The following is a 25750-nucleotide window of genomic DNA, read 5'->3' as shown; positions in this document are numbered from 1 at the left end:
TCTTAATCTGGAAGCTCCACTGAAACTGTCCGCTATGAGGATCTTGCTGATATTTGAAATACCAGTGGCATAGCTTTCAGCATCCCAGCAACACACAACCACCACAATATGACAACTGACACACAGGCGATATGGTTCCCTGAACAAGAAATGAACCTTGGTCACGGCAGTGAGAGCACCAAATCTTTAACCACTAGATCACCTATAAGAACATTAAGAGTACAATTTCCAACAAAACTTTGAAACAGGCATTGAGACAGGGAAGCTAACTCTGAGCTAGGACCTGGGTTTGACCAAGCCAAGAAGGGCAAAACAGTATAGCCAAAGGGCGGCCTGCTGTGGACTCATTTACCAGCAGATGCAAGCACTTACCCAGTCCAGAAATCCCCTGGCTTGGCAGCTGGATGGGGTGGGGATGAGAGCCTCTATGTGCTCTTGAGGGTAGCAGACATACTCATTTTGCCATCTCTCTATTATTGCGTCCTAATTTCTCTGCTTTAGGCTAACTAAACAATGCACCATTTCCTGTCTAAGCATCCTACTTTCCCTCTTCTATGGCTTTCACATGCTGTTCTGGTAGATTGCCCTGCCTTCTTCTATACCCACCTAGATCCTCTACTATTATTCAAGACCCAGCCCAAAAGCCACTTCCTCCAGAAGGCTTCTCTGATCTCCCCAACTGGAGAGTATTGCTCTCCCCTTTGAACTCCTAATGCCCTGGATCACAGGACTCTAATCACTTTACTATATATATACTATATATATATATATATATATAGTATATATATATTGTATATGTATTGATTATATTATTTTTCCCAATTATTCACTTCTTCTCTCTGTAAAAGTATTATAAATTGCCACGAATTGCCTGTGACTTTCAATACCTCCCTGTGGGAAAAGGATACTTCACTACCACATTGTTATCAGGTTTGGTCATGTGACTTGCTTTGGCCAATCAATAGAAGTGAATAGAGAATAGACGTGATCAGAGCAGAAACTTTAGGAGCCATCACCGTATCCTCTTTGCCCTCTGCCACAAGATCGGCATGCGTGAGAATGAAAATGACTCTTGGAGTAGAGACAAAGCTAACCTGAAGCTGATGAGCAAGAAATAAACATCTGCTGTTATAAACCAAAAAGATTTTGGGTTTGTTTGTTATCACAACATAACTTGGCAAAAGCTGACTAATACAGCTTTACTAAACTGCAAGCTCCTTCGTGGGGAAGATCAAGTCTAATTCATGATTTGTCTCTTCTTCTTCATGAACCCAGTACAGAGCCTCACTTAGAGACTCAGTAACTGTTTACTGAGTGAACAAATAAACAAATCCATCATTTACTAAGTCCTACTGTAATAGTCCCTCACCTTGCGTAGTGCTATGCAATCCACAGTGCAATTTCACAGACACTGTCTCATTGGGCCTGAAGACAATCCTGTGAGAACAGTGGCAGGTAGTGGACCACCATTGCTTTTTCTCTGTCTAACATCCCTGTTTTTAATGGGGAACTACCTCTCCTCAACTCCATGTGGTTCTGTTGGGGCTGCCAGTCATGACACCCCTCCAGTCACAGGGGTAAGCATGTGACCCAAGTCTGCTCGATTCCAGTATCTCATCCTATGGATGCAGTGATTGGCCCAGAGATAGGCATATGACCTAAATAGGGCCACTCAGAGCCCTTTCCTGAGAGGAAGTGCAGATCCAGAAGAAAGATGTCTAGAAAGAGTCCTAAGTATGAATGGGAAATCTCTGGAGGACACTTACTGTTCTGTATTCCTCCTATACTCCTCTAATATGTTCGCTTTCCCACTCTTCAAAACTTGTACTCCAGGGCCGTCCTGGTGGCGCAGCAGTTAAGTTCGCACGTTCTGTTTCTTGGCGGCCCGGGGTTAGCTGGTTTGGATCCCAGGTGCGGACATGGCACCACTTGGCACGCTATGCTGTGGTAGGCGTCCCACATATAAAGTGGAGGAAGATGGGCACAGATGTTAGCTCAGGGCCAGTCTTCCTCAGCAAAAAGAGGAGGATTGGCAGCAGTTAGCTCAGGGCTAATCTTCCTCAAAAAAAAAAAACTTCTGGGGCCGGCCCGGTGGCGCAGCGGTTGAGTTCGCACGTTCCGCTTCTCGGCGGCCCGGGGTTCGCTGGTTCGGATCCCGGGTGCGGACATGGCACTGCTTGGCAGCCATGCTGTGGTAGGCGTCCCACGTATAAACTAGGGGAGGATGGGCACGGATGTTGGCTCGGAGCCAGGCTTCCTCAGCAAAAAGAGGAGGACTGGCAGTAGTTAGCTGAGGGCTAATCTTCCTCCAAAAAAAAAACAAAAACAAAAACAAAAACAAAACTTCTACTCCAGGGGCTGGCCCCGTGGCCGAGTGGTATAGTTCACGACTTCGCTTCAGCGGTCCAGGGTTTTGCCAGTTCGGATCCTGGGCGTGGACCTAGCACCACTGATCAGGCCATGCTGAGGCAGCATCCCACATAACACAACCAGAGGGACCTGCAACTAGAATATACAACTATGTACTGGGGGGCTTTGGGGAGAAGAAGAAGAAAAAAAAAGAGTGGCAACAGATGTTAGCTCAGATTCCAATCTTTAAAAAAAAAATAAAAAACTTCTACTCCATAACTTCTCATGTCTCTTCAAATATCTTTAACTCTCTTCACCCCTCACTTTCAGCTGATGACCTTGCCTCATTCCTAATGGATAAAAAAGAAGCAATTAAATAGATGCTCCCTCTTTTTCCCAGCACTAATTCTATTTACCTACCTGTACGTGGACTCGCGTGATCTACTTTATACAGTGGATTGCGTGCTTCTGCTCCCATTACTGGCCAACTGCTCCACTAGAAAATGCTCCACATCATACAAATATTCTCTCATTTATTCCAGCTTTAAAACATAAGTAAACAACCCTCCCGTTACCCCACATTCCCTTCTATTGTCACTCAATTTTTCTACTGTGCTTCAGAGCAAAACATCTTGAAAGAGTTGTATGTAGTTGCTGTCTCCACTTTCTCCCTCACAGTCTCTCTTCAGCCCCTCCAGGTGGGCTTCCATCCCTACCACTCCTGAAATTAATCGTTTTAGAATCACCAATGGTGAGCATGCTGCCAGGTTTGAAAGCTACTTCTTAACAAGGTTGACTGCTGCTTCCATCTTGAAACACAATCTCCACTTGGCTTCTAGGAAACCACACTCTGCTGGTTTTCTACCTCACTGAGCACTTCTCAGTCTCCTATGCTGACTCCTTCTCCTCTATGAACCACTAAATATTGGACAGTCTCAGATCTCAACCTAGCAGCTCTTCTTTTCTCTATCTACATCTAGTCCCATGGCTGGTTTTCTATGACTGCCAAATTAATATCTCCAAATTAAGTCTCTCCTCTGAACTTATGCCTTGTATACCTATCAGCCCACTTGACATCCCCTTGATGTCTGTTATAGGTTGAATTGTGTCTCCCAAAAAAATATGTTGAAATCCTAATCTCTTGTACCCGTGAATATGACCTTATTTGAAAAATAAGGTCTTTGTAGATATAATCAAGTTAAGATGAGGTCATAATGGGTTAGAGTGGGCCCTAAACCCAATATGACTGATGTCCTTGTAAGACGAGGAGAAGACATAGAGACAGAGAGACACACAGGGAGAGTGTCACGTGAAGATGGAGGCAGAGATTGGAGTGATATGTTTGCAAGCCAAGGATTGCTGGCAGCCACCAGCAGCTAGGAGAGAGACATGGAACAGATTCTTCCTCAGAGCACCCATAAGGAACCAACCCTACTAACACCTAGATTTTGGACTTCTGGCCTCCAGAACTATGAAAAGATAAACTTCTGTTGTTTCAAGCCACTCAGTTTGTGGTCATTTATTACAGCAGCCCTAGGAAACAAATATATCTAATTGGCATCTCAAATTTGACACTGCTAGAGCAGAACTCTTATCCCCTCCATGCCCAAACCTGCTCCTCCTCTAGCCTTTCCCCCAAACCCTCCTTCTACCCTGACCCCTGGTCTCCTTGCCATTCAGTAACCAGAGTGTTCTTTTAAAAACATATGGTAAAAAGAAAAAAAGAAAACATAAGTTAGATCATCTCCCTCTGTTGTTTAAAACCCTCCAAAGGCTTCCCACAATCCTTTGAATACCATAAAAATTCCATATCTTGGCCTTGAAGATCCTTCATGATCTGGTCCCTGCCTCCTTCTGGGTTGTCATCTCTTACTGTTCCCTTCCTGGCTCACTGCTCTCTACCCACACTGGCTTCCTTCTGTTCCTTGAACAAGTTCCTTTCTAAATTAGGGCCTCTGCCTGGAGCTGCCCCATCCACAGATCTGCCCATGACTGACCTTTCTTGACCTCCTGACATACAGAGCCCCATCTCTACCACACCACTAGGTTTTATTTTCTTCAGGGGAGAGCATGTCCCTGCATCCTGAGTCCCTGGTTCCAGTCCCTGTGGCCTTGGTTCTGAGTTTCCTTTGACCCTTTGCTTAGAATCCTCCCCAAGTTTGTGGGTCCATGCATTCAATTTTTGCTTAAGAATTTAGGGAGGTTTCTGACACTTTCAGTAGAAAAAGTCCCCCTTAATCAACATCTGAGCTCAGTCTCTGCAGAGGACCCCACCCCAAGGAAAGCTGCTCATAAGTCCAGGCCCTGCCTGTGCAAGAAGCCCTGCTGGCTTTAGATTAGCTTCTTCAAACTTCCATCCTGTGATGGGAAAAGGCCATTTCCAGCTTCCACCAAGGGTAGAAGGAGGCAGAGCTCACAATTTATCTCCCAAATGCCATCACTGCACCAAAAATCTATCACCGAGTTTCCCTGATCCCAGCCTCCTCACAGACTGAGGTGGAAGCAAAGCAAGACAGAGAATTCTGGAAGTGAGGAACCTCAGGGATGTGTTTGTGTGATCTGCAGTTTGCTACCATCTCCAAAGAGTTGAAAGGAGCTCTGCAGCTCTGCATGTCCTCTTGTGGATGATGATCACAGTTGCATTCACAGAGCATGTTCTGGATGCCAAGCTCTGCGCTAGGACTTTAATAATAATAACACATCAGGGCCGGTCCGGTGGCACAGCGGTTAAGTGCGCACGTTTCGCTTCAGCAGCCTGGGGTTTGCTGGTTCGGATCCGAGGTGCGGCCATGGCACTGCTTGGCAAGCCATGCTGTGGCAGGCATCCCACATATAAAGTAGAGGAAGATGGGCACAGATGTTAGCTCAGGGCCAGGCTTCCTCAGCAAAAAAGAGGAGGACTGGTAGTAGTTAGCTCAGGGCTAATCTTCCTCAAAAGAAAAAAAAAATCAACTGATGCCTTTGGGGTGTACAGTCTCTGGACCAGGCACAGGGCTAGGCCCTCTAGAAGCATTATAGCATCTAGTTCTGACAACAGTTCTCTGAGGTAGGCATTAGCATCCCCACCTAGCAGATAAAGAAACAGGCTCAGTGAGCAGAAGGGGCTTGCCAGGTGGCTTCTGCTGCAAAGCTGTGATGATCCTTCTACACAGCATTGCCTCTGTCTAAACCTCCGGGCACCTGATTCCCAGCATAAGAAGAACCTGTGACTAAATGCAAGTACTGGGACCTACAACCCTCCTGTTCCAGCCAATTTGTCACCAGAGTGAGGACTGCCAGTTCAGGAATCTGACCCTCAAGGAAGGTGCCCCCAGCCCTTCTACAGCTATGCTTCAGAGGGAGATACCAAGGCCTGAGTCCCTTCCCTGGGAATTCCCTTGCAGAGACTGTCCTTGGAATAACATAAGGCAGAAATCTGAGCTAGACTGCCCAAGGGGCTGATTCCTGCTGGCCGCCACAGGCAATTTGCCTCTGCAGCAAGGGTGAGCTTGGAGCGAGCCCCAGCAGGAGCTTTTCCAGATAGAGACAGGCCTAGCAGATAGAAGCTGCCAGGATGGGACAAGTAGCATGTATAGAAGGCCCCTGAGGGTGGAAGTCTGGGAAAGGAATGCAATGGGCATCTGTCACTAAGAGAATGATTCCTAAGACCTCCTCCCAGGGAGGTCTTAGCATCGCAACCTGAGACTATGAATCAGGGATGAGGCCACATTAGTGAAAGGCCTGCAGCCTGATCCTCTATAGAAGATGGCGAGGCCATTGGTGTAGCATATGTCATAGCCTAGAACTCAGCAGAGATTTGGTGGGCAAGAGTCAGGAGCCTCAGGCTGTACACTGACACAATCCTGAGGGTCCCAGGAGAGTCAGACATGGCATGTTGGCAATCGCAGCCTTTAAAGACATGGATTCCAACCTCCTTATTGCACAGATGGAGAAACCACGACCCAGGTTGGAGAAGCGACCTGCTCAAGGTCCCCCAGCAAATGGATGATGGAGCTGGCACCTCCCACACTTCTGTAACTTCAGGTGAGAAAACCCCCATCTCTTCCTTGCTCTAGCACTGAAAACAGAACATGGAATATAGGAGGGGAACAGTATTTAGCCTCACTGCTTTGGGAGGGCCCATGTGTCTGAGCCCGTTCGACGCCCCTGAGTATCCCTGGAAAGCCAAATTGGCATCCTGAGTTGTGTGGATGGGGTTCATGCTTGTCCCAGTCACACACCAGCCCACCTCCAAACGCAGAAGGGTGTTCCCCAAGCCCCTGGGCACGGCGTCTTTGCATGTGATTTTCCTCTGATGATATCTTGTTTTGCCAACTAAATTAAGACTATGACAGAGAACAGAGACTACCTCTAGCAGTTTAGTTCAATTAAGATTTCACATCAACAAATTAAAATGCATCCTTACCGTCTGCAAAGTAAATCTGCCTGCATTTAGGAGGAGGCTCTGGCATTTGCTGATCAGGCACCTAGCCTATGTGAGCTGAATGTCAAAGAGGACCCACCCCTTCTGGGACTGGTTTGGGGGTTCAAGGTCGGAGTTTATCTCCAAAGACTTACAGCTTCTGGGCCAGGGCTTCCCAGTTATGGTGGTGAGGACTAGGCTGAACCTTCGATGGAGTTTTCACTGGTCCTCTGTAAAATGACAAAAATGAGAAGAATGTAGTCACGTTTCCCATAAAACTAAGTCAATTCAAACTAAGGGATTGTCGGCAAATCCCTTTTGAGTGCCTAATTTGTCAGTCACTCTTCAATGGACTGAGGATACAGCAATGAACAAATAGACAAAAATCCTGGCTCTCCTGGAGCTTTTTTTTTCTTGTGGGGGAGAGACAGACAATAAACAAGACAAGTAAGTGAAATGTGCAATAAGTTAGAGAGTGATAAGAGCTATGGAGAGAAATAAAGCTGGGAATGTGGAGGGCAGAGGGATTTGTGATTTTAAATAGGGCCGTTGGGAAAGCTTCCATGAGAAGGTGACAACTGAGTCAAGACTGCAAGACCGAAAAAGGTGAGGGAGTGAGCCATGCAGATTTGGGGATGGGGGAGGCAGTACCCTGAGCAGAGGGATGCCGAGCACAAAGACTAATGCAGGATTGTGGGTGGTGTGTGGCTGGAGCTGTGTGAGCAGGAGGGAGAGGAGGAGGAGGAGGGGAGGTTGAAGGAACAGGACTGTAGGCCTCTAGGCCATTGCAGTGACTTTGGATCATTGAGTGAATAGGAAGCCAGCCCAGGGTTGGATAAGAGAAGAGGCAAGCTCTGTCTTAGATTTTAACAGGATGGCTGTGGTTGCTGTGTGGAGCACAGAGAGAAGGGAGGCAAAGTTGGGAGCAGAGAGCCCAGTCAGGAGACTATTGTGGGTTTTTTTTTTTTGTAGGAAGACTGGCCCTGAGCTAACATCCATGCCCATCTTCCTTTACTTTATATGTGGGACGCCCACCATAGCATGGATTGCCAAGCAGTGCCATGTCCATACCCGGAATCCAAACCAGTGAACCCCAGGGTGCCGAAGCGGAATGTGCAAACTTAACTGCTGCACCACCAGGCCGGCCCCAGGAGACTATTGTGGTAACTGAAGTGGGGTACAGTGGTGGCCAGAGCCATAGCCGAGGAGCTGAAGGAGACATTGGCTCAAAATGTTTGAAATCAGTAACATCCTATAAAATTCAGTATGTAAAGTTAGCACCCTCTTGAGATCTTTGCCAAAAGGCAATTCCATGGCTGCTTAGCCATGGGAAATCGTGACAGGGCCCTTAAGTCCTTAAGAGCAGCACATAGACCACCCACAATGTGGTGCTCCAAAAAGTGGACCTTTTCCTCTGTAAAATGAGATGGATAATCTTTTCTTTCTAGAGAAGGCAGGTAAAGGGTGTTTTCCCCATTGAAAATTAGAACACAGAACCTGAGAGAATGCAGGCCCCATGAGGACAGTTACTGTGCTCACATGCTGTTCTCACGTGTTCCCCAATAGCTACTTCAAGGCCCAGGACATGGTTATCCCCAAAATAATTGTTGAACAAATAAATGAGTATCCTTTCTCCCATGTTTTAGGTAGGAATTTGAACAGTTTTAATAACAAACTCTGAACATGTATATCGTTTTTTTTTTAACTCAGAGAGCTGTTCTGTGGGGATTTTGTTTTTGTTTTTGTTTATTTTCTTTGAACATAAAGAGCTATCACGGGGCTGGCCCGGTGGCACAGTGGTTAAGTTTGCGCGTTCCACTTCTTGGCGGCCAGGGGTTCGCAGGTTCGGATCCCTGGTGCGGACATGGCACCACTTGGCACATCATGCTGTGGTAGGCATCCCACGTATAAAGTAGAGGAAGATGGGCACAACGTTAGCTCAGGGCGAGGCTTCCTCAGCAAAAAAGAGCAGGACTGGCAGTAGTTAGCTCAGGGCTAATCTTCCTCAAAAAAAAAAAAAGTTATCATTACACAGGATTTGGGTAGCTTGAGGGTTGTTTCTGCATCTCTCCCTTCTTCTTCTTTCCTCTGTTTCCTTTCTCCTTCTTCCTCTGTAATCTTAGTTGACCATCATGTAAAACTGAATAGAGTTTTCTGCTTCCTATGTCTACTATTTAAAGTGGATAAGTAGAATGTTTTTGATGTCTCTCTCTTAGAAAAACTCAACGACTAAATTAAATTCTTTTTTACTTATGTAACTCTCAATTGATTTTTCTCTCCCTGTATGTCAGAATCCCCACTCTCTGAGCTAAGAAGCTAATATCACTTCCTGGTGAGAAGGAAAACACACCCAACATGGAACTCTGGACTTCCCACCATTTCAAACTTCTCCTCTATTTAACTTGCTTGGTAATTTGCATAGATCTACATATGTTATGCAATCAGCTTGCTCTCCTTTTACATTTAAGCCTAAAATAATTTTGCTTTTATGATGTTTTTCTTCTCTACTGCCTTCTTTATTTCTCACTGGTCCTGAGATTTAGATTTTTGTAAAAGGAATTGATGAAAGGCCAAAGATCCAGACACGTTACCTAAACAGCCATGGGGGAGAGGGAGAGTGGGGAGCAGCAGGGTGAGATTGTCTCTGGGATTCATTTATTTGCTCATGAGATGTCTTTTGAGCACCTACTATGTGCTAGGCTCTGTGCTAGGTGCTAAGAATACAGGAGTGAGGGGCTGGCCTGGTGGCGTGGTGGTTAAGTTCATGTGCTTCTGCTTTGGCGGCCTGGTGTTTATGGGTTCGGATCCCAGGCATAGACCTACACACTGCTCATCAAGCCACACTGTGGCAGGGTCCCACCTATAAAACAGAGGAAGATTGCCACAGATGTTAGCTCAGGGACAATCTTCCTCAAGCAAACAGAGGGAGATTGGCAACAAATGTTAGCTTAGGGCCAATCTTCCTCAAAAAAAAAAAAAAAAGAATACAGGAGTGAGCAAGCTAGGCACAGTTTTTATTCACATGGAGCTTACGCTCTGAGGAAAATAGACAATAAACAAGTAAACACATAAATAAAAACATGATTTCTGATACTAATAAGTGCTAAAATGAAAACACAGTGACTGGAAAACTGGTTTAAATTAGGTAGTTCATAGAAAGTCTCTCTGGAATAGTGACATTTGAGCTGAGGCCTGAATGATAAGAAGGAGACAATCATGTGTACATCTGGTGGAAAAGTGTCCCAGACAGCAGGCATAGCCCTGAAATGAGAGCAAGCTTGGAGGGTTTGAGGAACAGAAAGGAGGTGTATCATTTAGAATGCTTTCAGTAGAAAGAAAGAGAAGTTGCCCCAATTCAAAATAGAGCAAAAAGAAGGAATTTTATTACCTCACATAAAGACGCCTAGGGGCAGAGAAGGTAGGGTTCTAAGGCTGGTTAGTTTAGCAAATCAACATGATCTAGGCCCAGACTATTTCCTTCTTTCTGCTCAGCCATCGTCTTGAGTTGACTTCCTTCCATATGCCAAGATGGCTGCCAAAGCTCCAACATCATACAATTTCCGCATCCTCAGTGTCTAGAGGCAGAGAGGAAGAGATTAAACCCTTCCCTTTTCAGAACAAGGAAACTCTTCCCTTGACCTGCACAGATTTCCATTCACATCTCATAACATAGCAAAATTTCGCCACATGCCCATTCCTAAACTGGTCATTAGCAAGGGGAACAAATGACTTAGATTGGTTTAGAGTTGGGCAGGGGAGGGGCCTAGCTTCTACTAAACTTCACTGAAGAACCAGTGCTCTCAATTTCTGACAAAAACCAGGCTTCTGTGAGCAAGGAAGAAGTGGAGAACGGCTGGCTATAAGTTGGTACTCAAGAATATCAGCCACAGGAGGCCAGCATGGCTGAAGCACTGATCTAAGAGGAGGTTATGGAGATGGAATTGAGGGAATGAAGAGCTTGTTTTAAGTTCTTCAAATGTAACCTTTCGGAACTGCATAAGTCCCTATAGTCTTTACTCCATTTTGCACCAGTTACTCTCTCCAGCGCTGTCTCCCCGCATCGATCCCCCACAAGGAGTCATCCTACCTCTGGGTGTGGAGTTACAGAAAGACTGCCCAGCTCAGGTGTCAGACACTGACTCTAAAACTAGATTATGACACTGGGAAGTCACTTTCCTTCCTTAAGTCTTGGTTTCATTATCCATAGAAATGACACAGTAACATTTGTCCTGATAGCCCTTCAGGGAGGTTGTAAGGATCAAATGAGAGAGTATCTGCATGTCCTTTGAAAACTATACAGTGCTAAGTTATTATTATTGCTACTGCTGTCATTCGTCTTCTGTGAGAAACAAAGGGGTTTAAATTTTGAGTAGTCACATTCTCCAGCTCCTTGGATAGGGACAGCTATCGTTTTGGAAATCTGCGTGCTCTGAGGGGGTAAGGAGGGCTGCCTTAAGCACCCTTTTGCCCTTCCTTCCCCAAGACTTTTCCTCAGCATCCCCCAGCCCCCGAGCAGCCTTCTGTGCTTCACATTAGAGATGTCCTTAGAAACAGGCTGGGCTGATGTTCAATAAAATGTAAGCCAAAGCCAGCTGAGTTATTATCCTTTTTTCTTGATACAAAGAGTGGATGTATTTTCATTACTGGCAGTGCTTTTAGCTGGTGCGGACAATTAAGCCCTGGAAATGCAGCAATCCATTTCACGCTGAGAGAACATTTGAGGGATGACTCTCACCAAACACCCAGCCCCCAGGGGAGCCAAAAACATGACCACTGTGCCCCAAAATTAAAAGCCACAGAGTTCTTGTGGTCATAAGGTAAAGCAGCCCTCAGCTGCCCCCGAGCAATTTGCCTGACAGCGGAATGCTGCTGTTGCTGCTGCTGCTGGCATGAAAGCTGTGGCCCTGACGCTTCTCCTCCACATCCCTCAAGACCCTCCTCAGCCATCCTCTTCTCTGTTCTCACCATCTCTTGGGAAGGCAGGCAGGGAGGAGCTCCGTGTTTCGGGCAGCTGCTTCCACCAAATGTTACCTTTTAGGTTCAGACCTACTTCTTGGCTTTTCTTCATAATTTTTTTTTCCTTTTTCTCCCCAAAGTGCCCCCAGTACATAGTGTGTATTTTTAGTTGTGGGTCCTTCTAGTTGTCGCATGTAGGATGCCGCTTCAGCGTGGCTTGATGAGCGGTGCCATGTGGGCATCCAGGATCCGAGTTGGTGAAACCCTGGGCCGCCGAAGCAGAGAGCGCGAACTTAGCCACTCGGCCACACAGGGCCGGCTCCATCTTCATAATTCTTTGATCATCTCCCTCACGCCTCAGGCCAGAGAGAATCAGTTCTCTGAGACCAACAAAGCTGTCCATCCCAAAGCTATTAGATCAATGGAAAAGCCCTCCTCTAGGACAGGACAAATCTTCTCCCACCTCCCTGCTTCCCTCCCTTCTTTCTTTCTCTTTCGGTTCTTTCTTTATTTCTTTTCCTTCCCTCCTTCCTTCCTTCCTTCCTTCCTTCCTTCCTTCCTTCCCTCCCTCCCTCCCTCCCTCCTCCTTCCTTCCTTCCTTCCTTCTTTCTTTCTTTCTTTCTTTCTTTTTTAAATGGTGAATTAGCAGCTCTAATTTCCAGCCCCTAGAGGCAGAGGTGGGATGACCACTCCCCACCTTCCCCACCCCAACCCAAACTGAGGGGGAGAGTCTTAAATTGCAGATTCTCGGAAGCTACAAATTTGCTGGTAGTGTGGCTTATCTGGCTACACATCTGCCTCCTCCCTTATACTAAGAGCAACTAAGGGACAGGAATTTTCCCCACCTCCTTCGTCTCTGCATCTCCTGCAGCCAGCACAGTGCCTGAGACGATTAGCTCTCAGATGTTTGATGAATGAATGAATGAATAAAGCCACCTCTGTGTGGGTCTATTTCTCATGGCTTTATCTCTTTGTTCTGTTCAACACCCACAGCTCCCCCCAGCATAACTTAGAAAGTGGAAATTACTTCAGAGATGCAGGGACTGAGTATCAGTGGAGTGATAGCGATCTGATACATTATTACAATTTTTTTCTTAAACCACTTAAGCTGTTTTCCTCCTGTTTACTGTTAGAAGGGATCCCAAATCAGTTGTGAACTTTCACCTGCCTTGAGGGAGTAAGAAGAGAGGGCTGGGGTGGTTGTCCAACCTTATTATCTTCTCCATTACTCAGGCGTATTCCCCTGAGCTTTTGCATGATTTTATTTTAATGCTGTTATTTGTATTAGGCGAGTCTCCAGCTCAGCCAGGCCAAAAAAGGAGGTGGAGGCATCAGGGAAGAGCTGATGGAAAAATAAATACGTTGAGGGTTCATGATGATCTGACCATGGCTTTAATATGAATCAAATTTGCTCTAACCTGCTTTCCCACAGTCAGCATTTCTGCTAGAAATAATTTGTAATTATCAAACTAGGGTTAGGCAAGAAGGCTCCTTGCAAAGGACTTTGATATGATTAAGAAAAGGCTTGGAAATATAATTTGCATGGTTCTTGTCCTCTCTGCCAATGACATTCCTGGAGAAGGCGCCTTGTCCTTCCTGGCAGGAGAAATTCCAAGGGCAGATAGGAGCTGGGGACCAGACTTCAGAGTCACTGGGCCTGCTGCTCCAAGGCTGGCCCAAGAAGAAGATGTTTTCCTGGAACAATGAGGCTGAGAGATTTCCCATCTCAGCATTCAAGAACTGAGAATCAGTGAGTGGCTCAGAGTGGAAAAGTGCCGGGTACATGCTGACCAACAGCTGTGCCCAGCACTTCAGCATGAAGACCCTTTAGTAACGGCCCAGCACCCAGTATGGGTCATTCCAGGGGAGTTCTGGTCTCACCCCTGGCTGAGAAATAGTGACAGACCTCTCTACTCCTTCTCACATCTTAACCCTTCAGCTCTGCAGCAGCTGAGCCAGAGGAGGACAAAAGTTAAGCAAAGGTACACTGAAAAATACAAAATATTGTTGAAAGAAATTAAAGAAAACCTAAATAAATGGAAAGACATCCCATGTTCATGGAAGACTCAATATCCTTAAGACGGCAATATTCTCCAACTTAATCTACAAATTCAACTCAATTCCTATCAAAATCCCAGCTATCTCACAACAAGAAAACAGCTGAACAAACTGAAAATCAACAACTTTTCTTAGATCCATCAACTTTTTCTTAGAGGCCACAGGACTAACTGCCACCCTGAAAACTGGAGAGACAGGTGAATACAGAGACTACAGATCAGTTTACCTGAAGCAGAAGCGGCTGGAGCCAGGAACCAGTAGGAATGAAGTACTGATATATGCTATCAGTATATAGTATATAGCAAGTATAGATGAACCTTGAAAATATGCTAAGTGAAAGAAGTCAGTCACAAAAGACCACACATTATATGATTCCCTTGATACGAAATATCCAGAATAGGCAAATCCATAAGGACAGGAAGTAGATTAGTGGTAGCCAGGCCTGGGGTGAGTGGGAAATGAGGAGTGACTGCTTATGGATACAGGGTTTCTTTCTGGGGTGATGCAAGTGTTCTAGTGTTAGAAAACGGTGATGGTTGCACAACTCTGTGAATATATTAAAAACCGCCGAATTGTACATTTTAAAATATTGAGTATTATGCTATGTGAATTATATCTTGATTAAAAAACAGCAGTTAAGCAAAGATGATTTGGGAAGGGAAGTCCAAATTTCCCTTCAGATTTAGCATGCAGACCATTTTCGAGAACTAGAGTCTTTGTGGGTCATTTTCCTGCTGACCAACCCAGGCTTTGACAATCCTTTTCTCAGCCCTCCACAAGGCACTCCCTTGGGTTTTGCTGATTTGATAAGAGGAAGTCTGGAAAATGGAAGGAAAGAGAGTGAGGAAGGGGCCTGAAGGGGGCCCCTGAAGGGGGATGCTTGAAATGAGACCCCAGAGCTTTGTGATCCCAGCCCACTGTTCTGCAGGAGGCCAGCTCCTCCATGAAGTCTCCCTGGTTTTTTCTTTCACTAAAGCATTTCATCCAACATACACCATTGTAACCCATAGACCTCACACTGGATCCTTTACTGCTTTGTTGCTTTGTAGGCTCTCTTTTCCATAGAGAGCTATTTTACTTGTTCCATATATGTGTCCCCTTTACAACGACACCACAACCTCCTCCAGGGCAGGACCCCTTTCTTGGTATCACAGACCTTTAATTCAGGAAAGAACTTTGGGCATCACCTGGCCCTCTATTCCTAATTTAAATCTAGCCCAACCATCAGACTCTTGGGTTTATCCAAGTCTCCCAGCCTCCTGGGATCATCCTTCTTTCCATGTTCAGCTAGAAGGACTCACCTCATGCTGCCCCTCGCCCCCAAGTACAATAGTAGATCTCATGTCTTGAATTCTATGTTTTTGAGAATTCTTGAGGGGCAGTAGTGTGTAGAGTTTAAGAGAATGGCTTTGGAGACTGGGTTTATGTCCCAGCTTTGTCACTTACTAGTGGTGTGACCTTGGATAAGTTATTTAACTTCTCTGTGCCTCAGTTTCCTTGTATATAAAATGAGGACAGTCAAAGCTCCTCCTTTGTAGGGTTGGTATGAGCATTAAATGAGTTACCAGAGATATACAAATATAAAGCACTTAGAACTCTACCTGCCACTCTGTAAGTGCTATAAAAATATTTGCTCTTATTACTTGTTTCTGCTGAGTTCTTGACCTACTGTGTGCTTCATCCCCTTCTCCTCTCATGGTGCCAGCATCTCTTCACTCGCCAAAGCATCCCTGATTCAAGGCTATGTGTGGCAGACTTTCACTAAAAGCTTGAGGGAAACAGTAGGGGCCACATATGACACAGCCAAGAACTTAAAATTGTGTCTTGGGCATCGTTGTTATTTAAAGTCTCCTGGTCATTGCTGCCACTAGGCATCTCTCAGCCTCTGTCCAACTTTTCTTCTCTAATGCCAGCTTGCTGCCTTGCTATGTACACCCATTTTTATCAACACCTCACATGTCGTCTCTTTCCCCCAGACCCTCACCCTGGAAACTCAAGATTTCCTATGGAGAAATTCTGCTCTCTTGCTGAACTTCACTGCTTGAGGGGGGCAGGAGACAGGGGGAGTGGCAGGGAAATTTATCTTTTTTTTTTTTTTTTGAGGAAGATTAGCCCTGAGCTAACATCTGCTGCCAATCCTCCTGTTTTTGCCGAGGAAGACTGTCCCTGAGCTAACATCCATGCCCGTCTTCCTCTACTTTATATGTGGGACACCTGCCACAGCATGGCTTGCCAAGCAGTGCCATGTCCGCACCCGGGATCCGAACCGGCGAACCCCAGGCTGCCGAAGTGGAACGTGCGCACTTAACGGCTGCACCACCAGGCCAGCCCCAGATTTATCTTTTAAAAGTGGCAGACCTTGGAGGTAGGTTCCTAATAAAGACAGTTCTGTCGCTACGAGGAATTGAGGAGGCCCGGTGGGGGCCAGGGACACCCTCAAGCTTTCCCAGATAGGGAGAAGTTACCATCTCCCCAAGGAAAGCATTGCACTTCTAGCAAAAGCTACATAAAGCCCACACTGCACAAAGCACTAGCCAAAGAGCAGCATAAGTAAAACCAGCTTCTTTGTGCTACTTGCCCTGTATACGCATAATTTGTTACGGAGGCCCAGATGATCAGGGAGTTATTGTTTTCCAGGGAGGGTCGGAGGTGATATTTTAGCCCATTAAGGCTACTGCTTCCCAAGGCCTGATTTTCATTTGGCACTGCATTGAACTTTTTCTCTAGCTGCCAAGGAAGGCAAGATTTCAGCCGAAGGTAATTTATGTTAATTTTTTCCCTTTCTGGTCCATTAACTTTTGTGATGTTAATATATCTTACACGAGGCCTCCTTATTGCACAAGCTGCTGCATCTGTTGGGTGCTGCAGGGCCGGTGCCGCAGGGCTGGCGCTGGGGCGCCTGCAGGCACAACATCCAAGGCCCTGTGCCTGCCCTCCCTCCACCACCTAGGGACTCTCCACTGTCAAGGGAGTTGCGGGGGTAGCGGGGGAGCTGGCTCCCATCTACTCAGATGAAAGTTAATGGTTCCCTGCAGTGATGCCCCTGGAAGATCTGGGAGGGCAAGGCTGCCAACAAAAACCGTCCCTGAACAGCGTCTTTGGAGTTCCTTCTGGCCACCCCTCTTCCAAACCCAGTTTGATAGAATGCTAGTGGGGGATATCCTGAAAGGAGGCTAGGGTGGAATAAACTGAGCAACACACGTCTCATGAACACCTGTGACATGTGCTTTGGGGATCAAAAGAGGAATAAAAAATACTTCCTGCCCTTTAAGTGCTTTTCCTCTGGTTGGGGGACGGGGGAGAGGGTGGATGTACCCAAGTACAGTCAGTTCTAAGGTGACAGGTATGCTCCGAAAAATCCTGGAGCCTTGCAAAATCCCTCAGGGCTTATGGGAAAAAATGGAGTTGGGGGCACAACAGTGAAAACCTTACCAGTGACGCATTAAAACAAGATAAAAAACTAATAAAAATGGTAGCACAGCTTTACAGATGTTAAATCGTTAAGAGAAGCATAAATACTATAGTAAATATGACACTTTGATTTGAAAAAGACCTGAAGTTTGCTTGTAGAAGTGGATGTCAGAAGAGTTGGGGCTTGTGAGTTATTGTGAAGTGGCAGAAGGAGGGTTATCTGACATTTTATGGGAAGTTTTAATACCCATTGCAGATGGCGTGGTTCTTCTGAAGTAGCTCAGTTCTCCACATGTGTTATGTGTAGTGTTTGTGTGTGTTTTGTGTATTTCTATATGGCTTGGTTCACGTGGGGGCATTTTTCTGCACTCACCTAGTGTTTCTTGTAGAAGAAGTGGTACACAAGCAAATGTGAAATTTGCATTTTTACTTAAATTGTTCCCTAAAATATCAATCACTGTGGACCAAATTCACTTTTACAAAACAAGTCTTATAGAAGTGTAAGACACTATCTCTGTGTATATATATATATATATATATATATATATATATATATACACACACACACACCAAATTCTATAATATAGGTTTGTAACAGGATAATTTATTAAGATACTAATTCATTTGTTCTCTCTCCTTTTTCTTCCTCTTCCCCATTCCAAGAAGGTGGCCAAGTCCTTTGTAATTCTTTCCTTGGGGACATTTGCAGAACTGAAAACACACAGTCATTCAATCAATTAATTGACATTCATGAGTCTCTCCTATGCACCAGGCAGGGTTCTAGGCACAAGGGAATAGAGCACTAAACAAAATCACAGAGCCTTTGTCTTCGTGGAGCATGGGCCTAGTGGGAGAGGCAGACATAAACAAATGAATCTGTAATAGAATATCAGGCAGTGAGAAGTGCTGTAGAGAAATACAGAGCAGAATAAGTGGCTAGAGAGTGACTGAGGGTGGAGGGAAAGGATATGACTCTTTTTTCAGATGGGGTAGTCATGGGAGAGGAGACATTTGAGCAGAGATCTAAATGAAGTGATCATGGCCAGGTCTGTGGATTTGGTGGGGTTTTTTTGTAAGTATAATGGGAAGTCATTGGAGCATTTTGAGCAGGTGACAGACATGATCTGACTGAAGTGTTAAAAGGCTCACTCTAGATCAGAGCTGTCCGATAGAACTTTCTTCAATAATCAAAATGTTTCATGTCTGCTCTGTCCAATATAGTAGCCATTGGCCACATGTGGCTACTGAGCATTTGAAATGTGGAAAGTATGACTAAGGGAATGAAATTTTAATTATTTAATTTTAATTAATTTAAAATTACATTTAAATAGCCACATATGGCTAGTGGCTACTGTATTAGTGCAGTTCTAAGTGTTGTGTATAAAATAGACTAAAAGGGCATGAGAATTGAAGAAGGAAGAGGAGTTGGGAGTGCAATAGTCCAAACAAGAGGTGATGGGTGCTTGGACTGAGGCAGTAGCAGTGAAGGTAGTGAGAAGTAGCTAGATTCTGGATATATTTTGAAGGTAGAGGCAATAGGCTGATGGATTGAATATTATAAAGTGTAAGAGAAAGAAAGGAATTGGAAATAATTCTTAAGTTTTTGGCTTGCAGTTGAATGAACAGTTTCATTGCCTGCCATGGGGAATAATGGGGAATGAACAGAAAGTTTCCTTTTTGTCTTGTTTTGTTTTTTCCCTCAAACATTGATGGGACTGTACTAGGGTCCTAGACTGAGTGGGAAAGAGGAGGGTACCCTGGAGAGCAGGCAGATTGGGAAGAAATCTTAAGCCAAGAGTCTTCCAAGCTGTGCAGATCTGAGCCCCACTGCTTGGCAGTATCTCCAAGGGAGTATTCTAGAGAGGCTGGACCCCCAAGAAGCTCCTGCTGCAAGTCTGGCCCCAAAGCAGCAGAACTTCCTGATAAAAGGACTGGTGGGGGCTGGGGGAGGCCGGCCCAGTGGTGCAGCCATTAAGTGCGCAGGTTCCGCTTTGGCGGCCTGGGGTCTGCCAGTTCGGATCCTGGGTGTGGACACGGCACTGCTCATCAAGCCATGCTGTGGTAGGCGTCCCACATATAAAGTAGAGGAAGATGGGCACGAATGTTAGCTCAGGGCTAGTCTTCCTCACCAAAAAGAAGAGGATTGGCAGATGTTAGCTCAGGGCTGATCTTCCTCAAAAAAAAAAAAAAAAAGACTGGTGGGCTGGGATGATGGATGTGTCAGTGGTGGCCTGTGTGGCTGACATGTGGAAGAACCTCCCTGACCCGGCCTGCGACACTGAACTTCATGAGGATGGGCGAAATGGCTGGCCATCAGTGTTCTGCCAGCCTGGAGAGATGAGTATTTGGAGTCATCTTGAAGAGAATTTAAAGAGAAAGAAGTGTAGGTACTTGAGAAGCATTGTGGACAAGCTGATGTTTAGGCTTGGCCCTGAGGGAGATGTTAGGAAAGGTGGGTGCTTCTATAGCCTACATTCCAGATTCTGAGTCCAACAGTCAACATTCAGAGTTTCTTCTGGGACCTTCTGGTATAAAAGATTCTTTCATTCAGGTCATTCTATAAACACAGTAGAGATAACTTTTAATCTTTTCCTTTTTCATTTTGAAGAGGGTGGGGGGTCACACACTGGGATATCTGTACCAAGGTGAGGATAACAAATACTTCTCTCCAGCAGTAGGTAAAATAAAGAATGCAGAGTAAACAAATCTGGGTTTGAATTCCAGGTTCCTCCCATATTGCCATGTGATTTGGTGCAATTAGCTTCAGTTAATTAATTACTTTTTTCTGAGCCTCAGTTTACTCATTCATAAAGTGAGATCTCACAGGTTTAAAACGAGGAATACATAATGTATGCAAAATATCTTGCATGGCACCTGACACAGTAATAGGTCAGTAAATGCTAATTTCCCTTCCCTGTGGAATTGGCCAAATCTGCTCCTAGTGGCTTTGGCCCCATAACCCTCTTGCAGTGTGCTGCCCAACGTCTCCTCTGCTTGACCTGGAGTGTCCACGGCTTGCACACATCCCTTCATGGCTTTTTCTCCCCTGCGTTAATTCTAAGTGTCTGCTTCTTATTAAAGCAAAATTCTCTCTTTGCCTAGTACCTTGTGATCTGAAAAAGCAGCTGTAAATAGAAGGTGTGCTCCCTGTGACGCAGCACCATTGGCATTTTGCTCTTTAAAGGTTAATGGCCAGAGCTGTGCCTTTGGAAAACTTGACCTACAGTACTCACCAGAAATTATTGTGCAGGGAGGTGGGGCGGGTGCTGAAGAAAGTCTGCAGAGTGGGATGGTGAGCCTCTATAGGGAGAATGGTACATTCTAGAAAAGCACTGGGCCATTGGAAGCCCCCAGCCATGAGAAGTGGCGAGACTGTGGCTTCCATCTGGCCCCCTTCCTGGACCTAGTTATTATTGCCTGTCCTTTGCTGGAGAGTGAGAGCTCCTGAGAGGACTCGTGGTGATAGTTCGGTGTCTGATCATGCTTCAATTGCAATTTATTTAAGGTTGACAATAGGGTTCCTGCATTTTACAAGCAGATTCCAAGCACTTGAATCTCTGAGGCTGAATTTTTTGCCTTGATGAAAAAGTAGTTAAATTTCACACTTATTATAGCACCTGACACCCGACACCCTCCAGAGACTTTATAAAACTAATGAAATGAAACCCTCAGCACCATTGTAAACAGGGAAGAGAAAGGAGAGACCAGACTCCGTGTCCCCTCTCCACGGGAGACAAATGGCCAAACCTGCCTTACCTCCACCTCACAGGTGGACCCAGTTTTTTTTAAAGATTGGCACCTGAGCTAAAAACTGTTGCCAATCTTCTTTTCTTCTTCTTCTTTTCTTCTTCTTCTTCCAAAGCCCCCCAGTACATAGTTGTGTATTCTGGTTATGCATGCCTCTGGTTGTGCTATGTGGGACACCGCCTCACCATGGCCTGATGAGCCATGCCATGTCTGCGCCCAGGATCTGAACCGCCAAAACCCTGGACCACCAGAGCAGAGCACGCGAACTTAACCACTTGGCCACGGGGCGGCCCCATGGACCCATATTTTTTTAGGCCAATCCTCAAAAGGTTTTTGATGAGAGGTGCTAGCTCAGAGCATTTCCTGGAGGTCAGGAGCTGCTGAAAAATGGGTCAATCTGGCACTAGCATACAGGTCTGACCTACTGGAGATGAGGCCTCCAGACCTGCTCCAGCTTCCTACACTCAGCATCAAACAATAACCAGTTAGAGAAGCTGGATTAATCCTTGCCAAATGTCCCCAGGGGTTGAAGAATGTGAGCACGTCTTCCCTGAAATGAGAAGGTGAGTACAGGATTTGGGATGTGATTCAATTGAGAAAAAGTACAACTATATGATTCTCCCCAATCCTACAGCCCAAGTAGTCCTGATATCCCATCCCTGATTGGGTCCCTCTTTTTTTTTTTTTTTTTTTTTTGCTGAGGAAGGCTGGCTCTGAGCCAACATCTGTGCCCATCTTCCTCTACTTTATATATGGGACGCCTACCACAGCATGGCTTGCCAAGTGGTGCCATGTCTGCACCCGGGATCCGAACTGGTGAACCCTGGGCCTCTGAAGCAGAATGTGTGAACTTAACCACTGAGCCACCAGGCCAGCCCCAGATTGGGCCCCTCTTGGAAAAAGTCAGAGACCTGACTTTTATAGTTAGAGACCCAAGTTCAAATCATCTTTTTGTCACTTACTGGCCTTAAAATTTAATTTCTCCAAGTCTCAGTTTCCACATCAGTGCAAAAGGAAAAATAATACTGTTATAGTTGTTTATTGCTGTGTAACAAATAATCCTAAACCTAATGGCATAAAAACAACCAATTTGTCATGCTCACAGATTCTCTGGGTCAGCAATTTGGACCAAGGCACAATGGGGACGGGTCGTTTCTGCTTCATGATGTTTGGGGCTTCAGCTGGGATGATTTGAAACTGGGCTAAATTGGGACTGTTGACCAGACCATCTATGTATGGCTTCTCCATATGGTTTGGGCTTCTTCACAGAGTGGTGGCCTCTGGGCTCTGGGACATCCTACATGATGACTCCAGGTACCAAGAATGAGTGTCCCAGCCAACAAGGCAGGAACTTTGTGGCATTTTATGACCTGGCCTTGGGAGTCACATAGCATCATTTTCACCACACTGTACAGTCAAAGAAGTCACCAGCCTCCCCAGATTCAAGGGTAGAGGATACAGAATAAACTCTGCCTCTCAGTGAGAGGACGATCAAAGAATTTGAAGCCATGTTCTAAAACTGCCACCAAATCCTCCCTCACTGGGTTCCTGTGAGGAATGAAGTAACAATCTTGTACATAGTAGGGACTCAATAAATAGTATTCTGTATCCCCCTATCTCCTTTATGCCTTTCAGAAGAATTTGCACTCATTCCAAAGGAGAGGGACACAACTAATGTTACCAAAATAACTAAAACTGCTTCTGTCTTTTCTGTCTTGTGTCCCACACTGGGCTATCACAAAGCCTGGAGAAATGGTTCCTCAATGCCAAATCTTAGGGTGGTGACCTGGGGCAGGTAGATGGTTTAATGTTCCTTGGGAATTTTCAGAGCTCCTTCTCAGGATTGAAAATTAGAACAAAAAGGGGAAAACCAAGTCCAGAGCTTGAATCCTCTGCTGATAGAGAAGCCAGCCCCATGAGTCATTCTAAGCCTGTCCAAGCCCTGCACTGTAGCTTTAAGATAATTCTGTACTTGAGTGACTCCTTCCTTCATGCTCTCCAAGGAAGCCACCGTGGGAAGTGTTTCCATATCTCTGGTGGACAGAACAGTCCAATGAGGAAGAGAGACTGAATCAGAGGAGGGCAAGGAAGCTTCCAGTTTGGAACCCACTCAGAGAGCACGAATTCCAGATTTAAGATCCAGCTCCAACCTTTTGAGGTCCAAATTCCATTTATTCTTGGCTAGCTCACTTCTTTTGTTCACAGTAGAAGAGTAGAAGCTTTAAGGGGTTCAGAGAGAGACCTTTCTCACACGAAATCACTCTCACAAGGCCATGTGGAAGAGGAGAGTATAAATGAATTAGGAACTTGTGGCTTCTTTTTCACCTTGAATTGTATAAGGGAACATAAATTAAGGGAAAAAACTGCTAAGGGAAAGGAAAGTGTGTAAGTGTGTAGGGTTTTAGCTAACTTTGAGGCTTTGAAAGCACCTTTGGAATCATGTCGTAATGTTTTCTGTTGGGCCCACCAAGAGATGCTGGTGAGCAGGTGGACAATGAGAACCATAAGGGATAAGCAGAAAGGCCCTGGATATCAAGGGAAAGGTAATAGAGTGAAAGGTGGTATGTTAGTTATCTATTGCTGTGTAACAAATTACCCCAAAATATAGTGGCTTAAAAAAATAAAGATTTATTATGTCACACAATTTCTGAGGGTCAGAAATTGGGGAGCAGCTGAGTGAGGTGGTTCTGCCTAAGAGTCTCTCAGGAGATTGCATCACTGGGTCTGCAGTCATCAGAAGGTTTGACTGGGGCTGGAGGATCTACTTCTAAGACGAGTCATCCATGTGGCTGTTTGCTGGAAGTCTCAGTTTCTCCACAGAGATGCTTATAATATGGCAACTGAATCTCAGACCAAATGATCTGAGAGAGAGAGAGAAAAAAAAGAGAGCCCCAGACAAAGGCTGCAGTGTCTTTTATAACCTAATCTCAGAAGTGACATATCATTACTTCTGCTGTATTCTCTTGGTCATAGAGACCGACTGGCCCAGTGTGGGAAGGAACTACCCCAGGTGTGAATACCAGGAGGTGGGAATTATTGGAGGCTGGACACAGATGGGGAGAGGCACAGAGGCCAGGAGGGCAGGTCGTTCTGGGCTCCTCTCCTGAATGCTTTTTGGCTCAGAGAAGGGCAACCTTCCTATGATCTCCACCTCATCTCTCTCTTCTCCACCCCTAATGGGCTGCAGACTCCATGAAGACAGGGACTGTGTCACTGTGTCTGTCTTATTCACTGCTCCTCCCTGGTCCCTTACCCATGCCTGGTATATAGTAAAGCCCTCATAAATGTTTGTTGATTAGTGAGATGTATAGGAAAAGACAGAAGTAGATTAGGTATAAAAAAAAAAAAGTAAATTGGATTATGGTACTGAATTCAAGGCTCAGGAACTGGATTTTGTATTATGGGAGATGGGATCCATTGGGCAGGGCACCCTTAGACCCAGTTTAAGTGTGGGCTCCTGCTGCTTCCATTGCCTGGAACACTCTCTTCAGAACTCTTGCTCATCATTCAAGGAGGGTAACTGATAACAGAACAAAGTCTTGGAGGAAGCAGCGTGTGTGTGTTTGTGTGTGTGTACAAAAGCTCAGGTGAAAAGAAAATATTCCAAGCCCAGAGCAAAGAAAAAAAGAATGATCCAAAGACATTTTGAGGTGGAGGAGAGGGACATTTTAAGGCCCCAGGGACAAGAGAAAGGAGGAGAGTGAGGGAACTTGGCACTACCTTGAATAGCTCCTAGGAGTAATGAGGGAAAGGTGGGATATCTTAGTGAGGGGATGTTGAGTTTCAAGGGATAGAAACCCACTCAACGTGGCTCAAGTTCAAGGGTGCTGATTGGAAGGCTACAGCGGTTTATAGCAGATGTTGCTGTTGGCCTGCTGAAATCCTTTCAGCACTCACCTCTTCACACCAGAGACCGCTCACGGCAAACACCTGGGACTCGGCCTGAGGGCTTTGTTCTGGCCACAGCAACACACTTCACCTCTGCACAGGGAAGGTGGGAAGTGCCAGGGAGTTAATGGCTCAGCTCTGAAAGCAGCTCCCAACTAATGACAGAAGTGTCTGTGTAGCCCAGCTTCCTCACCCCGCAGTGGGGACAACCCTGAGGCACCTTCCACATTGTCTTCTAGAGTTCTCAGCAGATCTGAGCTCTAGTTGTCCCCATAGTAACTTAACACCTTATAATGCACCCTTTAGTGGCTTCCTTCTGGAAGCTCCTTTGTCTCACTTCCTCTCTCCCCACTAGTGTTTCCTGGAATCACCTCCCAAATAGACTATTTGCACTTGAGCCCCTGTTTCAAGGTCTGCTTTGGGGGAACCGAAACCAAGACAGACATCTCACAAAACACAAGCATAGGTGTCAGTCTTTAGTTCTTGCTCATTGGAGATGAAAGACAAGGGCTGCTTTTCCAAAGCCCAGCGTCAGGATGAAGCGTCTACAAGATGCTGTTCCCTCTTATAGGGTAGCTCTGGTGGTCATTATGCTAACAGAGTCTCCATCTCTTTTCTTCATCTCTGTCACATATGCCACTGAACTCATTATGTCTGATGTTCTATCAGAGCTTCATAACTGTCAAGTGCTGAGCAAATCGAATAGGTGAGGAAGAAGGGAGAAGAAAGAGGAGGAAGAAGAAAAACAGGAGGAAAGAAGATGGAGGGACTAGAAAGTGGAATGCATAATGCAGAGTGAGACACGGAAGGCAAGGGCAGAGCGAGGGGAGGCATGTTACAGAAAGTGGCCAGAGCTTGGGCACTGAGATTTTGTAGGAAGCCAGTGTTGAAATAAGGCCTGTGAAAAGCAGACACAGGCCTCTGCTTGTAGTTAGTTTT

The 25750-nt window shown here is 45.6% G+C and overlaps 2 protein-coding genes across 6 annotated transcripts in view; one reads left to right on the top strand and one right to left on the bottom strand.

The window, feature by feature from the left end:
- Window positions 1-25750, top strand: part of CTNNA1 (catenin alpha 1) — a 313987-nt gene that overhangs the window by 83199 nt on the left and 205038 nt on the right. For 3 of the 5 annotated variants that reach the window (XM_070570709.1, XM_070570706.1, XM_070570710.1), the window contains one exon: window positions 6275-6372. The exons of the other annotated variants lie outside the window; for them this stretch is intronic. The gene's annotated coding sequence lies outside the window, so the exon portion shown is untranslated. The remainder of the gene's footprint in view (window positions 1-6274; window positions 6373-25750) is intronic. 5 annotated transcript variants of the gene reach the window in all.
- The window catches only part of LOC103551343 (proline-rich protein HaeIII subfamily 1-like), a 53934-nt gene that overhangs the window by 655 nt on the left and 27529 nt on the right, over window positions 1-25750 (bottom strand). The window contains exons 4-6 of the mRNA XM_070571731.1: window positions 10140-10326; window positions 6907-6981; window positions 1767-2699 (exon numbers count right to left, since the gene is read on the bottom strand). The gene's annotated coding sequence lies outside the window, so the exon portion shown is untranslated. The remainder of the gene's footprint in view (window positions 1-1766; window positions 2700-6906; window positions 6982-10139; window positions 10327-25750) is intronic.

This window comes from Equus przewalskii, chromosome 13 (assembly GCF_037783145.1).
Source record: "Equus przewalskii isolate Varuska chromosome 13, EquPr2, whole genome shotgun sequence".
NCBI classification, from domain to species: Eukaryota; Metazoa; Chordata; class Mammalia; order Perissodactyla; family Equidae; genus Equus; species Equus przewalskii.
The sequence above is the reverse complement of the archived record's forward strand: the minus strand, read 5'-3'. Positions and strand labels throughout refer to the sequence as shown.